We start from the raw sequence: 15,080 nt of genomic DNA on the forward strand, positions 1-15,080 counted from the left end.
ATTTGATGTTTTTACAAAATGTCCACAACTTCCTTTTAAAAGTAAATCATTGGTCCTATGGACAAAAGCAATGTTGAATGGCATTATCAATTCTGAGGTGGCAATTCTTAGTTAAAACGTTCAGTAGTAGAATAAGTCTTCTTCTCCTTTATGTCTTTCAAACTGGTTGGGTGCCTTTAACATTTTCACTTTTTCTTTTCTTAGTCAACGACATCTTACAGCTTTCTACTGCCCTTTTCTTCCCTGTATCTGTTTGCCATTGGCCTATTTATCTATTTAATCTAATTTGTGGCATAAAATCAAGCTTTAATTTTATCTTTATTATTTTGCCTCATCTTCAGCACTTAGGGTCTGCTACCAGGATTTGAATGAAATAGAACAGATATAATCCCTGCTGTTAAAGGGTTTACATATTTTAAGGGTACATGACAGGCAAAATACTCTTTAATTGGCAATTGGTATCTCATGCTTTTTTAAAAAGTGGCTTTTTTTCTTTTCTTTGAAATAACTTCTTTTTCTCCTAAAACAGAACTAAGAAGTTTCCAAGATCAAAGGTGTCAAAAAAAAGCCAGGAGGGTTTGAAACAAGTGTTGGGGAGTAAGCAGTCTCTTTTGAAAGCTATGACTTTCTCTTCTCCCCAGCTGGATGTGGTTCACCTGGGGCGGTTACCTCGCCCGCGCCTGCCTGCTTTCTCTAGGTGCCCCACCTCCCCCTCTCTCTATGAACTTGCCTCGCAGGGACTACTGGGGTGAGAATGTCATCCTCTTATTCCCTTAGGGCCGCAGAATCTATAATCTTTAGTTAAAAAAAAAGAAAGGGAAAGAAAACGTTTGTTCTCGACAGTACATCAACGTTGACTATCATCCTTCTCCCTCCCTTGTCTTTACCCGGAAATTTCCAGGCAGGACAGACAAGATCAGATCGTGTGCCCCGATGCATGATGAGCACCTGGATTGACTATGTCCTTGGTACCCACCCCTCCCCCTATCTTAGCTTGTTCTTTTTAAATTTCTTTCTTAAAGCCTCACACCTCCCCCTTTAGTTCTTTTAGGTCTTCCTTTTAATGCCAAGGCTCTCCCTCAGCTAAAGGGACTGCAGTGGGACGCGGGGCCATCCTAGCTAGTGGGGGGTGGGGACTGTCTTAAATGGGGTCTCCCAAAGCTCTCCGTTTTCCCCTCTCCCTTTCGACTAGTCTGGGGGTACCTGAAACACAAAATACTTCCATTCGAGTCTCTCAGCTCCCGACCCTCACTGTTTTGGGAACCTCCAGGAGGGGGGCGTAGTGTATGTGTGTGTGTATGCTGAGGAGAGGGAGGGGGAAATCCCCGTAGCCCCCACGACAACGTTCCCCTGCTTGCAGGTCCAAAGTTAGAGAAAGCACCCGGGGGCCGCAAGAAGGGAGGCAGAGAGGGAGGGCATGCTGGAGGAGACTGGCCGGCTTCCCTGGGGAGGATGGGGAGGGAGAAGGGGAGAGGAGAGGAAGAGGAAAGGCGCAGGGCGCGCTCCGGGAAGGAGGGGCGCAGCAGCAGCTGCTGGAGGAGGAATAGAGTAAGGTGTCTCCCCATCGCCTCTCGCCCTGCCGGCTCCCGGGGACGCACCAGGCAGCCAATGGCTTTGCAGAGGTGTACAGCAGATGGCGTCCGACTGCGCTGTTCCTTCCTCCCTCTCCTCCTCCTCCTCTTCTTCCTCCTCCTCCAGTGCTGAGGAGCCCGAGTCGCCCGCGGGTTGTCAGACGCTGGAATGGGTGGTCTCCCACTACACACCACCATCTTTCCTCTGCTAAGGAAGCTCGGGGCTTCGCGGCTCCCACTCGCTGGGCGGGCTCAGGCCAACAGGGTAAGTGGTGGCTCTAAGCCAGGAGGCTTTGGATGGACCTGGGAGAGGATGGAAGCAGCCTAGGGTTACAAGCACTCAGGGACCAAGGAGCAGAGACTTTTTCCTTCCATCCTCTCCTATGTTTTTCCCTTTTCTTTGCCGGCTTAAAAAAATAGAAAAAAAGAAAAAGGGAAACATAATGCATCCTCGGTTAAACGCCCAGGTTAGGGTAACTTGGAGAGCTACTTCTGAGTCCCCTGGAAAGCAGAGGGGTTCCGAACCGGACTGAAAGCTCTTTGATGGGTGGCGTGTGCATCACACAGGGAGCTTGGGACAGTCAGACGATGTGACTTCATTCAAAGACTTGAGTGTCTGGCATCCTGAGGAGTTAGCCTCTGGCAGTGCTGGCTTCAATGTAGCTTGCTTGAGCTCGGTGTGCATGGTGATGGGCATATTCATTTTTATTTTCCTCTCCGATGTGGTTGGCAATTATAGTTAAAGAAAACTGCTCTCTCAGCCAGAGCCATTAGAATAGAGACTGGTATTTTTGTCTGTTAAACAGGTAGATTGGGGTGTTTTCCTTGGTAAAGGGCAGGGGAGAGTCTGAAAGAGTGTGTGTTGGTCAGGTCCCCTGAAGGATATTCAAACGAGCCAAGAAGTTTTGCAGTTTTCTCTGATGTATCGTTTAAGCGTCACTAGACTGCAGCAACAGTTTACAAGTCGACTAAACCTAATTGAGGAAGGGGACCGATGAACAGAATGAGAATGGAACATAGTTATAGCATTTCATCATATTAGGAGAAAAACTGAACCACATGGAAATGTGAATGGTGGGAGGATTTCTATTTACTCAATCCTGTGAATCTTTTTTTTTTCTGAAACACCTCACAAAGTTTACAAAAGATTCAAATAATCATATAAAAAAAGAGTACTTTTCTAGTGAACTATTTATATTGTGCAGTTTTTAAAGTTCTCCGTGAGGGAAAAAAAGTTTTTCTTTTTAAATCTTAAAATATATGATCCCACCTATGCATCATTCTGAAGTACAAGAAAAAATAGAATGAGGCAGTCTAATTTACTATTCCCCCGGCAAACACAACCTTCTCTGAATCAGTCTGAAAGGGATCTATTTCAAGTCTACTGTAACATAATTTTTGTATCACAGGGTTCAGTAGTAGCTACAGTTTTAAGGATAATACTTCTTTCATGAAAGCTAATTCTGTTGTCTGAATTGTAATTGTTAGGAAAAGCGGCCAAAAGCTAATTTGCAGGTCTTTACTTTGAATAACATTTGCGCTGGTTTCAAATCTCAACATGTATGTGCAAGACTGACTTCTATTTCTGTCTTCTACACATGTAGTTACTCTGCATTAAATAGATATTCCAATAACAGCAACTAATTCAGTTGCACAGTGAAACAGTGTGGTTTTTTTCTGTTGTTTTTGGGAGAGAGGGGTACTTAGTTTCCATTTTCAGGCAATAGTTGCGTGTCAGAATGATAAATTCATCTCTGAAGCAGTGTCAAGGATGGTATAGTTCAGTTGGGTAAGTATAAGGCATCTAGTCCTCTGGGATATCCTTTTGTATTCTTTCTAAAGGATAATACAGTTGGTTAAAACTCCTTTAAAGACATCATGATGATGGTATTAACTGAAGAAAGAAGTTTTATTCAGCAGTAAATTAAGTGCTGGATACTATAGTTATATTTTCATGTGTTATGGGAAAAGTCAGTATTGTTAGCGGTGAATTGCTCTAAAGAAGGTTTATCTCACAGCTTTGCTATACTGTTTGAAACTGTTAATGCTAACTTGATTATCAAAATTGAGAGAAACTTAACTTTAGGCTATTTAAAGTAATATATTTTACAGATTATATGTGGTGATTTTGAATACAAAACTGCCTTCCTTCTGATAGTCTTCTGAGCTACCCCCCCATGACTAGTTTTTTATTTACTCAAGGAATGTAAACTAATGGTAGTACAAGCTTAAGTCAAACAGTATTAGAAAAGTAAATTGAATACAAAAAAGAAGAAAGAAAAAAATATAACACATCTAGAACTCAATAGAAATGGTGTGTGTGTGTGTGTGTGTGTGTGTGTGTGTGTGTACATGGGCTATTCTTTAGATTATCTGTCATAGCTTGGTATCACAGAAAATTGAATAATCAATAAACTTTTCTTCTACTCAGAGTGTTGCAAAGGTTAACAAATTTATTACCAAATGCATATATGTATCTTTAGTGATTTATGGTACAGCTTAAGATGTATTTTAGGCATAGACATAGAATAACTTATTTTTATATGGTTAGATTTTTATAACTTCTTTGGAACATTAATAGTACCCTTACCTTAATATCAAAATTAAAACTTGAAAAACCATCTTTCAAATAATCTTAATTCTCAAGCATTGGTTTTAAAAGAAGTTTTGAGATAAAGAACACAATGTTTAACTAAGATATCTTTATTTTTTTCCCTAAATACACTCTCAACTTATGTAGAAAGTATAAACAATCATAAAAAAATGAGATGATATGTATATCTTATCTCTACCTAAGAACTTTAAAAAGATTGATGAGTATAAAACATGTTTAGTTTAGAAATAAAAGATAAAGAACAACTGAAAAGGACCTCATAGATCATAGAATCTAGAGCCAAGACAGACTTTAGAAATCACCTGTTCCACTATCCTACCCCTTTTGTTTTATAGATGAGAAAACTGAGACCTGGAGAGTGACTTGTCCAAGGTCACAACAGTGGTAAGTCAGTAGAAGATCATCCAGTTGAATCCTCTTGTTTTGTAAAATAAAAGAAGCTGAGGTATGGAGAAGATAAGTCATAATACCAACAGCTAACATTTATGTAACACCTTAAGGTTTCCAGGGTGATTTACAAATATCTCATTTTATCTTTGTAACAACCTTAGGACTAAGGTGCTATTATTTTACCCATTTTACGGATGAGGAAACTGAGACAGAAGTTAAGTGACTTACCCAGGGTCACAAGAACAGTAAGCATCTGAGGCAGGATTTGAACTCAGTTATTTAGGAATAACTCTGAGTCCAGCTCACTATTCACTGTATCATTTAACGGCTCTAAATCACAGAGATGGAAAGTGAAAGAGTCAGGATAAGAACTCTGTTTTGAGAACACTTTGTGTGTGTGTGTGTATGTATGTGTACACTCCCTCCACATACATGTATATAGAGGTTTTTTAATTTAAATAAAAAGAACTGAATATGATTTTGTTCCTAGTATCACTAATGTGAAAGTTATCGAGTATTTTGGATCATTTCTGAATATTTGATTTTTGGAGATAGCTTATTTCCAAAGGCTGTAACAAAATATGCAGATGTAGGAGAGAGAGGAAGAGAGAGTTTCAAAGATGAGCTGTTGGGGGAACCCCTGGAATAAAAAAAAAATCTCCACACTTCAGCTCAGTTTAATTACAATTTAAAAAACTCAGCAGGAGTTTGTAATTCTGACCACACAACCCTAGTTTACCAAAGCTGTGATTGGCTACTCTTTGTAACTTATAAAGATATAAAGTAATAACATCTTTTTGAAGTTTGAATAGAATGTTGACTCATCCTAGTGAGTTAACAGTTAAGATGACAAATGATACAATGTATTAAATATACTATCCAGATAAACATGCTAAATGATCCTACCTAGTGACAACTGAAACCTGGAGGAGAAAAGAACAGTTCTATTAAAAAGAATTTCCAGACATCTTGGACTGAAGGCAGAAAGTAGAAAGCATTTGAAAAACTATGTAATGTTATAGCACCATTAAGCATCATTGTGGCTGTTGGGGAAGTCTTTGCATTTCTGAACCTGAAGTGCACATGAGCATTTTACATTTTCAGAAGAAAACTTCGTTCTAGTTATACAGCTATAAAAGAAACAGCTGTATTTTTAATGCTACAGCAACTTCCTAAATATAACACAGGTCCCTAATTTGGAGCTGTTAACAGGATTAGTATCCAAGTGATAATTAACATATTACAACTGTGCGAGTGAAGGAATTTAGAACTCAGTTCAATTCTAGACATTTGCTTCTGCCAGTTCAAGTGGAACTAGGGGTCTGACAGATGTGTAATCTCTGCCCCACCTTCCCAAAGATGATAAACATTTTACTCCCTTCTTTTATTCTCCACTAATTGAGATTGTTGTGTTGTTGATTTTATTAGGATTTTTATTAGCAGGTATTTGTAAGAACTAGAGTTGTTAGGTGATATAACTGCCCAGTGGCATCTTGTAGTTCTTCATAAAGTAAGAAACATTTGGAATGCTGGGTGTTCCTTTTCAATCCCCAGCTGTGCTGTACAATGTGGCTTAGGCAGGTAGAATCTAGGTGAATAGATTCTGAATTTTTATAGGCATGTACCTCTTTGATGCCTTATTGGACATACAACATGTGGTTTATTATGGGATTTGTAGTGTGAACACATTTGAGGGAAAACAAGAAAGACAGTGAACACTAATTACTGTGTCCTTTGATAGAATTCTGCAGTCTTCCTGATACTCTAGATGTGGAGATCCAGAAATCTTGGAGGGGAAAAAAATACTGTAACTAATTACAGGACTAAGGAGGGTATTCTCCAGCAATTGGGATGATTCTTGCCTGTGCCATTGTACAGATGCTTTAATGATATTACCTTACATCTTTATAGCACTCTTTACTTGACAAAGTGATTTATATTACCTCATATGATTCTTATAGTTTTCCTCTCTTAGGACACACATTACTTCCATTTTATAGATGAGAAAACTTAGATATAGAAAGGTTCAGTGATGTGACCAAAATCACACAGGTAGGAAGAAGAGAAGCTTAATTTTTAGACTCCAAATCCAGTGCTATTTCTAGTCTGCCACATTGACCAAACTTTTAATCACTGAATTTTTACAGATTAAGCATACATAAGTTGACTATACTCTTGGTGAAACTGGATTTAATATAGCAGTGCAGAGACCACTCTTCAATATATTGATGAGAGAGAGAGAGAGTGAGAGAAAGGTTGCCATGTTCTACTTACATGCATTAGGAGAAGCAGTTGATTAGTGTCCCCGGGTTGTGTTAGCTGCCACCTCATTACTTCTAGATGAATCACAAGGTTGAGAAAAGCTCTAAACTTTGTGGCAATTAAGCTCATTGTGATGCAGAGTCCATCTGCCTCATTCTTAATCTATAATTTACTTTTGTTGATTGATTAATTTATTTTCGCCAACAATATATTTACTTTATAGATCTTGCATTGTATTTGTGTGGATATTCTCTCTACTTATACTCATTTCTTCCCAACCCCTATGCTTATCTGTCTTTTTGATTTTTCCATGTTTCACCATAAATCATCCATAGAACAATTCACCTGTCTTCCTTTTGAGTTTTTTGGTGTCTCAGTTGCACTAATATGCAACTCAGGCTATTTAATCTTGTCTCCCCAAAACACCTCCTTTTCTGCTTATACATGTATGGATATTGTTTTTTTTATACTACCTTGTACAGTATAGGTTGTCATTAGTGACATTTAGCCTCCTTACATTTCATCGTATTTCTTTCCATTACTGCCTTTTGGGTCATACATTATTTTAATTGTTTATGTACATGGTATTCTGTGTTTTGTAGCCATATGGCATATATAACTGGATACTATTGCTTTTAAAAGATGGCAATAACCAGTTCAATATCAATAAAAACTGCATAGTACCTGAAATTTATTCCCTCCCAATATTTCCCTCAATTCTGGACCCAGCTCATTGTCCATTTGTGGTATTTGTCCAAGAGAAAGGTCTCTCTCATTATGATTTTTGTTCAGTCATTTCAGTGATGTTTGACTCTTTGCAATATTTGAAGTTTTCCTGGCAAAGATATTACAGTGGTTTGCAATTTCCTTTTCTAGCTCATTTTACAGATGAGGAAACTGAGGCAAACAGGGATAAGTGGCTTGGCTGGGGTCACACAGCTAATAAGTGTTTGAGGCCAGATTTGAACTCATGAAGACGAGTCTTCCTGATTCCAGGACTGACACTCTATTCACTGCACCACCTTGCTGACCTCTCTCATCAAGACAGGTTGCGATCTGGGCAATATGTGTTTTTCCTCTACCTTATTTTTTGCAAGGATACATGTATCATTAAACAAATTGTACTTAATTAAAATATATTTGTTGAGGATTCATTCAGATATCAGTTTTGTTTTAAGAAAAAATATTTTTTATATTTTTTAAAACCCACATTTTTAGTCTTTAAAGCTTATATAAAATAGATTTCAACTTATTTCAAAATTACTTTTATTATTGACAACAACAATTGGGATTTAAGTTTGTCTGAGATAGTAGTATATTTCAAAACTAGAAAGAGTTCCATGTCAAATCACTATGACGGATGGCCTATTTAGCCTTTTGGAGGTAGAGATGGGTGACAAGAAATTCTACAATGTACTCCATTTGGAGGCCAATGATTTCTTCTGACAGAGTTGCACGTATCTTTCTGTAGACCTGTAGTTTTGTAGGTGTTAGCACTTCCTGGAGAGGCATTTCCCTCTACCAATGCACATTTGTAATTTCTGAAAATTATAGTCTTATTAAGAAGCCATGTGACTCACGGTCATATAGACAGTATGTCATAGGCAGGGCTTGAATTCAGTCTTACTCTTTCAGAGGCTGACACTCTATCTGCGATGCCATGTCACCTTTTTTACATACAGGGTCATAATCTGTATCTAGAAAAAAATAAATTTTAATACGTGAGAGTAATCTTAGAAAATAACTTTTATTGCATGAATTTCTTTTTAAAGTCTCTGTAGTGGTGTCACAATCGCTCATCACATGGGTTATAGCTTACTTAGTCCTACAGTGATTCAGCCTGCCTTAGCTGTTCAACCTTATTTTCTGTTGTTTTGCAATGCTTATTCTCAGTCAGTTCTATTTTCTTGCTGTTCCTCACATGTGTCATGTACTTTCCCACTTACTTGCCTTTACTTATTATTGGAATATGCTTGTCTTTCTTCTTTATTCAAATTTTACTTATTTGGTAAAGCCCAGCTCACTTCATCTCCATCACAAAATCTTCCTTGACGAATTAATATTACTCTCATTGATCTCTCTCCCTTGTATGAATTCTTACAGAACTTATGGGCTATATCTTACAATTAAGCGCTTGATTATACTGTCTTATATTTTTCTCAAATTGCACATTTGTGCAAGGGCAGGAATGATGTCTTGACACCTTTTATAACCTTCCCAGGGCTCGGCACACAGTGATCAATCAATTTCAGTAAGTGTTTTTTTTTTTTGAATACTTACTATGGACCAGGCACTGTGATAGGCCCTTGATACACAAAGACAAAAATAAAACACTTACCTGCACTGTTGTGACTGTAAAGGTGTGAGGAACTACAGATTGTAAACTATTTCTCTCTCCAAACCTGAGAATCCTGATTGTGTGTGTGTGTGTGTGTGTGTGTGTGTGTGAGACAGAGAGAGAGAGAGAGAGAGAGACAGACAGACAGACAGACAGACAGACAGACACAGACATGGAGGGGAGGGAAAGGGCGAGGGAAGGGGAGAGAGACAGACAGAGAGAGAGAGAGTTTGGTGCTTTAGAAGAGGCCCTGGATAGTGGCAACCACCTTAGAAATCTATCAAGCAATGCTTCAAGAACTATGGGTCTGTTCCCTGAGCTCTCTACTCAAACCACTGCTTCTGGGGCAGCTAGGTGCACAGTAGATAGAGCACCAGCACTGAAGTGAGTTCAAATCCGGCCTCAGACCAAACACTTAACACTTAACTAGCTGTGTGACCCTGGATAAGTCACTTAACCCCAATTGCCTAAAAGAAAACAAAACAAAAAACACTGCTTCTTAACATGTCTAGGGCCCTAAAGCTTGTCTGATTCTCTTTTGTCTTTCCTTATCCTTATAGTGATAGAGTTTCTGTTATAGAATAAATATTAAGACTAAGAAGCATATCCTGTTGATAATTGAGTGGTGCCTCTTCTTCATTATTTCATATCACTCAGATGCCTTCTGCCACTATCTCCTACTTCAGCCCAGTCTCACATGAAGAGATGGCCCTACTCCTTGCCAAGATGAACCTTTCTCCCTGCGCAGGCAATCCAATCCTATCCTGTCTCCTCCAACAGATTGCCCCCTTTGTCATCCCCACTCTGTTATTTGTCTTCTATCTCTCCCTCTCTTCTGTCTTTTCTCCTACTGCCTACAATCATGCCCATGTTTCCCCTATTCTCAAAAAACCTTCACTTGATCTTTTTATCTTTGTTATCATCCTCTACCTTTTCTGCTCTTTATGGCAAAATTCCTTAAGAAGGCCATCTACAATAGATACCTCCACTTCTTTTCTTTTTCTTTTTTTCTTACTTTATTTTTAGTTTTCAACATTCACTTCCATAAGCTTTTGAATTTTAAATTTTCTCCCCCTCCCTCCCATCCTCTCTTTTCAAGACAGCATGCAATTTGATACAGGTTCTACATACACATTCCTATTAAACATATTTCCCATTAGTTATGATGTAAAGAAGAATTAGAAGCAATAGGAAGAACCACAAGGAAGAAGAAACAAAACAGAAGAAAAAAAAAAGAGCAAATATGTTTCCATCTGCATTCAGACTCCACAGTTCTTTCTCAGTATGTGGATAGCATTTTCCATCATGAGTCTTTTGGAGTTGTCTTAAATCTTTGCATTGCTGAGATGAGCTGAGTCTATGAAAGTTAGTCATCAAACAATGTGGCTGTTACTCTGTACAATATTCTTCTGGTTCTGCTCACTTCACTCGGCATCAATCCATACAAGTCTTTCCAGGTTTTTCTGAAGTCTGCCAGCTCATCATTTCTTATTCCATTACATTCATATACCACAACTTGTTCAGCCATTCCGCAACTGATGGACATCCTCTCAATTCCCAATTCTTTGCCACCACAGAAAGAGCTGCTATAAATATTTTTGTACATGTGGGTCCTTTTCCCATTTGTATGATCTCTTTGGGATACAGCCCTAGAAGTAACATTTCCACTTCTGTTCTCACTCTCTTCTTAACCCCCTATAATCTGGCTTCCAACCTTACCATTCCCCTGAAACTGCTCTTGCCAAAGTTTCTGATGATCTTTGAATTGGCAAATCCAATGGCCTTTTTCTCAGTTCTCATTCTTCTTAACTTCTCTGCAGCCTTTGCATTCTTCATCACCTTCTTCTTCATATCCTCTTCTTCCTAGGCTTTTTTCCCTCTTTGTTATTTTCCTACCTATCTGACCACTCTTTTCCAGTTTCCTTTTCTCAGTCTTCATCCATGTCCTACCAGCTAACCATGGATATCCTAGAAGAGTCTGTCCTGGCTCTCTTCTTTTTTCCATCTACACTACTTCATTTGTGATCTCAACAGCTCCCAAGAATTTAACTATCATCTCTATGCTGATGATTCTCAAATCTATGTATTCAGCCCTAATCTCTCTGCTGACTTCTAACCTCACATCTCCAACTACCTATTAGACATCTCAAACTAGTTGTTCCATATACAACTTTAACTCAACATGTCGAGAATTGAACTCATTATATTTTCCCCCAAATCCTCCTCCTTTCCCTCCAAACTTGCCTATTACTGTGCAGGATATCACCATCCTCCCAGTCCCTCAGGCTCACAACCTCCTGGTAATCCTTGACTCCCCACTGTCTCTCACCTCTCATATCTAATCTGTTGCCAAGTCTTACTAGTATCACCTTTGTAACATCTTAAATATGCCCACTTTTATCTCCGGATATTGTCAGTATCCCAGTGCAAGCCCTCGTCACTTCATGCTTAGTGTAATAATTTGCTGAGTGATCTGCTTTCCACAAGTCTCTCTCCACTCTAGTCTGTCTTCCTTTCAGTCACAAAACAAAGTGATTTTCCTTTTTTTTTCTTTTTCTTTTTGGTGAGGCGATTGGGGTTAAGGGATTTGCCCAGGGTCACACAGCTACTAAGTGTTAAGTGTCTGAGGCTAGATTTGAACTCAGGTCCTTCTGACTCCAAGGCCAGAGCTCTATTCACTGCGCTATCTAGCTGCCCCAAAATGAAATTCTTACACACTACAAGTAGGCTAGTGCTTTTAACTTGTATTTCTTTCTCTCTTTCTTCTTCTTCTTATTTATTTTTAGGCAACTGGGATTAAGTGACTTGCCCAGGGTCACACAGCTAGTAAGTGTCAAGTGTTTTTGGTCTGAGGCTGGATTTGCAAAGTGATTTTCTTAAAGAATGGATCTGTCCATATCATCTCCTACTTAAATTCCAGGGACTCCCTACCATTTCCAGAATCAAATACAAAATCCTCTGGTGTTCCAAGCCTTTTATTACCTAGCCACACCTCCCCACCGTCCCTTTCCACTCTTCTCATACCTTACATCCCTCTGTGCACTTCAGTGTAATGACGTTAGAATACTTGCTGTTCCATGAAGAAAACATTCCATCTCTTGGCCTTTTCTCTAACTTACACATGTCTAGAGTGCTCTTCTTCCTCATCTGTCTCTTGGCTTCATTGACTTCCTTCAAGTGCTAGCTATCACTTTTAATACAAAGTCTTTCCCAATCTCTCTTAATTCTAGTGCCTTCTCTCTGTTGATTCCCTCTTTTTCTCCTGTATATAGCTTGTTTATACATAGCTGCTTGCTTGTTGTTTCCTTCGTTAGATTGTAAGCTCCTTGAGGGCAAGGACTGTCTCTTACCTTTCTTTGTGTCTCTAACACATAGCCTAGTGCCTGGAACAGTAGGTGCTTAATAAATACTTATTGACCAACTGATTTGAGGTTGCAGCTGTGATAATTGCCTTTAAGTACTTGAAGGACTGCTTTCTAGAGGAGGTTTTATACTTATCCTGTTTGGCCTCAGAGGGCAAAACTAGAAACGATAGGTTAAAATGATTTTAAAAGGTCAGATTTAGGTTAATGTACTGTTTTAAAAGGCATGATGGATTCTTAATGAGTAGAAGTCTTTTTATTTTAAATTAATTTGGTTTTCAACTAAAAATATTTTCTACCTTATTGAAAAAAAAGAAAAAAGAAAAAACAAAACCCTTGCAACATATACCATAATTGATTCACTCTTTCCCTAATTGATGAACTCTTCCTTAATTTCCAAATTTTGCTGCCACAAAAAGAGCTGCTAGAAATATTTTTGTATATATAGGTCCCTTTCCTCTTTCTTTGATCTCTTTGGAATTTAGGCCTTAATAATAGTATTACAAAGGGTATGTGTAACTTGGTAACTATTGGGGGATAGTTCCAAATTGCTTTCTAGAATGGTTAGATCAATTCATAGCTCTACCAACAGTTTATTAATGGGCCCTTTGTGATTTTCCTTTGTGCTTTTATTATTTTCCAACCTAAACATGCTGATGGGTAAGGGGTAGGCCTGCAGAATTTCCATAATTTATATTTCTTTAGCTATTAATAATTTGGAATATTTTTAAAAATAAGACTATTGTTCGTTTGGATTTCTTCCCTATAGAAATGCTTGTTTAGATCCTCTGACCATTTTAAATTGTTGAGGATGTTGTATAGGGGACTTCTGTGGGTGGAACCAGATGTTCTTTAAAGTCCTTTCCAACTCTGAGATTCTCTGTCGATGATTTTAAGAAGCTTGAAATTTTATTGCTTAAAAGCTTTTGACCATGGAGCACATTGGGCTTAGAGTAGTAGCAAAAGGAGAAGTATGAGTTAGTAGAAAGAAAATTACTACACTTGGAGCCAGGTCCCTTAGGTTCTAATCTAAGCTCTAAGTGCATGGTAACTGTGGGGTAGCCATTTAATCTCTTAATCAATTTCTTTATCTGAAATTGGGGATAATTTTTACAATATTCATTTCACGGAGTCATTATGGGGAAAGCACCCTGGAAACCTTTGTCAATGTGAATTGTTAGTATAAGAAACAACATCCTAAGGGCTATGGTTATTTGGAAAAATTGGTAATAGTCTTGCTATAAAATTAGAAATTGACTTTTTATCATATACCTTTCTTCTGAAAACTTTAGAATGATTTATGTACACAACTCTATTTCATCACAGTATCAGGGGAAAGCATCTCCATTTTATAGATGGATTAATAATAATAACATACATTTATAAGATGATTTATGGCTACATACCATTTTACACATATCATCTTATTTGACCTTCACAAAAAACCATCTAAGAAAGTGAAATAAAAGCATTATTTTTTCCCCATTTTATAGTTAAGGAGACCGAATATCAAGGAAATTAGGTGATGACCAAGGACATACAACTAGTCAGTGGTATAGTGAAGAAACAACCTAAGGATTCCTGATGTCTCATTTAATCCTCTGCAGGGAATGATATTGCCTCCTATGGAAGCTTTATGCAACTTTAGAAAACATCTGTTTAGTTCTAGATATTGAAGCCCAGGTCACTTGCTAAGTCAAATGTTGTACTTAATGTATGACACCGAGCAGAGTCATAAATGCTCCTTTCATTGTCTGTGGATAGTGAGTTCCATCGCTGTCAAGGCCAGCATCATAGGTCCCATCCCCACTTGAGGTAATTAACTTCATTCTTTTCTATGCTACCTGCATTGCAAAGGCATACCTGGGAATGGCAGCTTGGGTAAGAGCAAATTACGGAATCAGAGAAAAGCTACAAAGCATGACTGGCAAAGTAAGATATTGAGAATGGATCCTAGAGTGTTCCTAAAAAAGTATCATTTCTTTAAGTAAAATTCTCATGTCTTAATGGACGTGTTAACATATAGAAATATTAAATGTGGTTGACTTCTTGGTGTTAAATGGAAGATTTATGATATAATAATCATGATGATAACATTTATAGAAAACATTGGGGTTTAAAAATTGGTCTGTCACTACTTATGTGTATGTATGCATATACATATACATACATATACATATATATGTATATGACCTTACTTGAACTTTGACCTAAGTTCAAATTTATGAAGTGTTTTATAAAACTTAAGGTACTGTATAAACTATAATAATAATAATTATTATTAAATATAAATTATTTTTAATGATCTACGATCAAGGTAGAACCTCTTACATGAAATATTGAACAATTCACAACTGGAATCAAGGTGCCAAAACAATCCTTAAATCATATTTATAAAGATCTGATTCTTGGAGTTCAATCAGAATCTAAAAGTTGGAAAGTAGCTTACTGGTTATCCTGTCCAATAATCAATCAATCAATAAACATTTAAGTGCCTGCTATGTGCCAGGCACTGTTCTAGGGATATAAAATGAGGCAAAAGA

General features: G+C 37.9%; 1 protein-coding gene across 1 annotated transcript in view; it reads left to right on the forward strand.

Annotated features, from left to right (window-relative positions):
* The first annotated feature begins 1,566 nt into the window (after positions 1 to 1,566).
* Positions 1,567 to 15,080, forward strand: part of THSD7B (thrombospondin type 1 domain containing 7B) — a 1,079,744-nt gene continuing 1,066,230 nt past the window's right edge. Inside the window, 1 exon segment of the mRNA XM_021009415.2 lies at positions 1,567 to 1,836. The gene's annotated coding sequence lies outside the window, so the exon portion shown is untranslated.

This window comes from Phascolarctos cinereus, unplaced genomic scaffold (assembly GCF_003287225.1).
Source record: "Phascolarctos cinereus isolate Bilbo 61053 unplaced genomic scaffold, phaCin_HiC Scaffold_726;HRSCAF=1367, whole genome shotgun sequence".
In the NCBI taxonomy this organism is placed as follows: Eukaryota; Metazoa; Chordata; class Mammalia; order Diprotodontia; family Phascolarctidae; genus Phascolarctos; species Phascolarctos cinereus.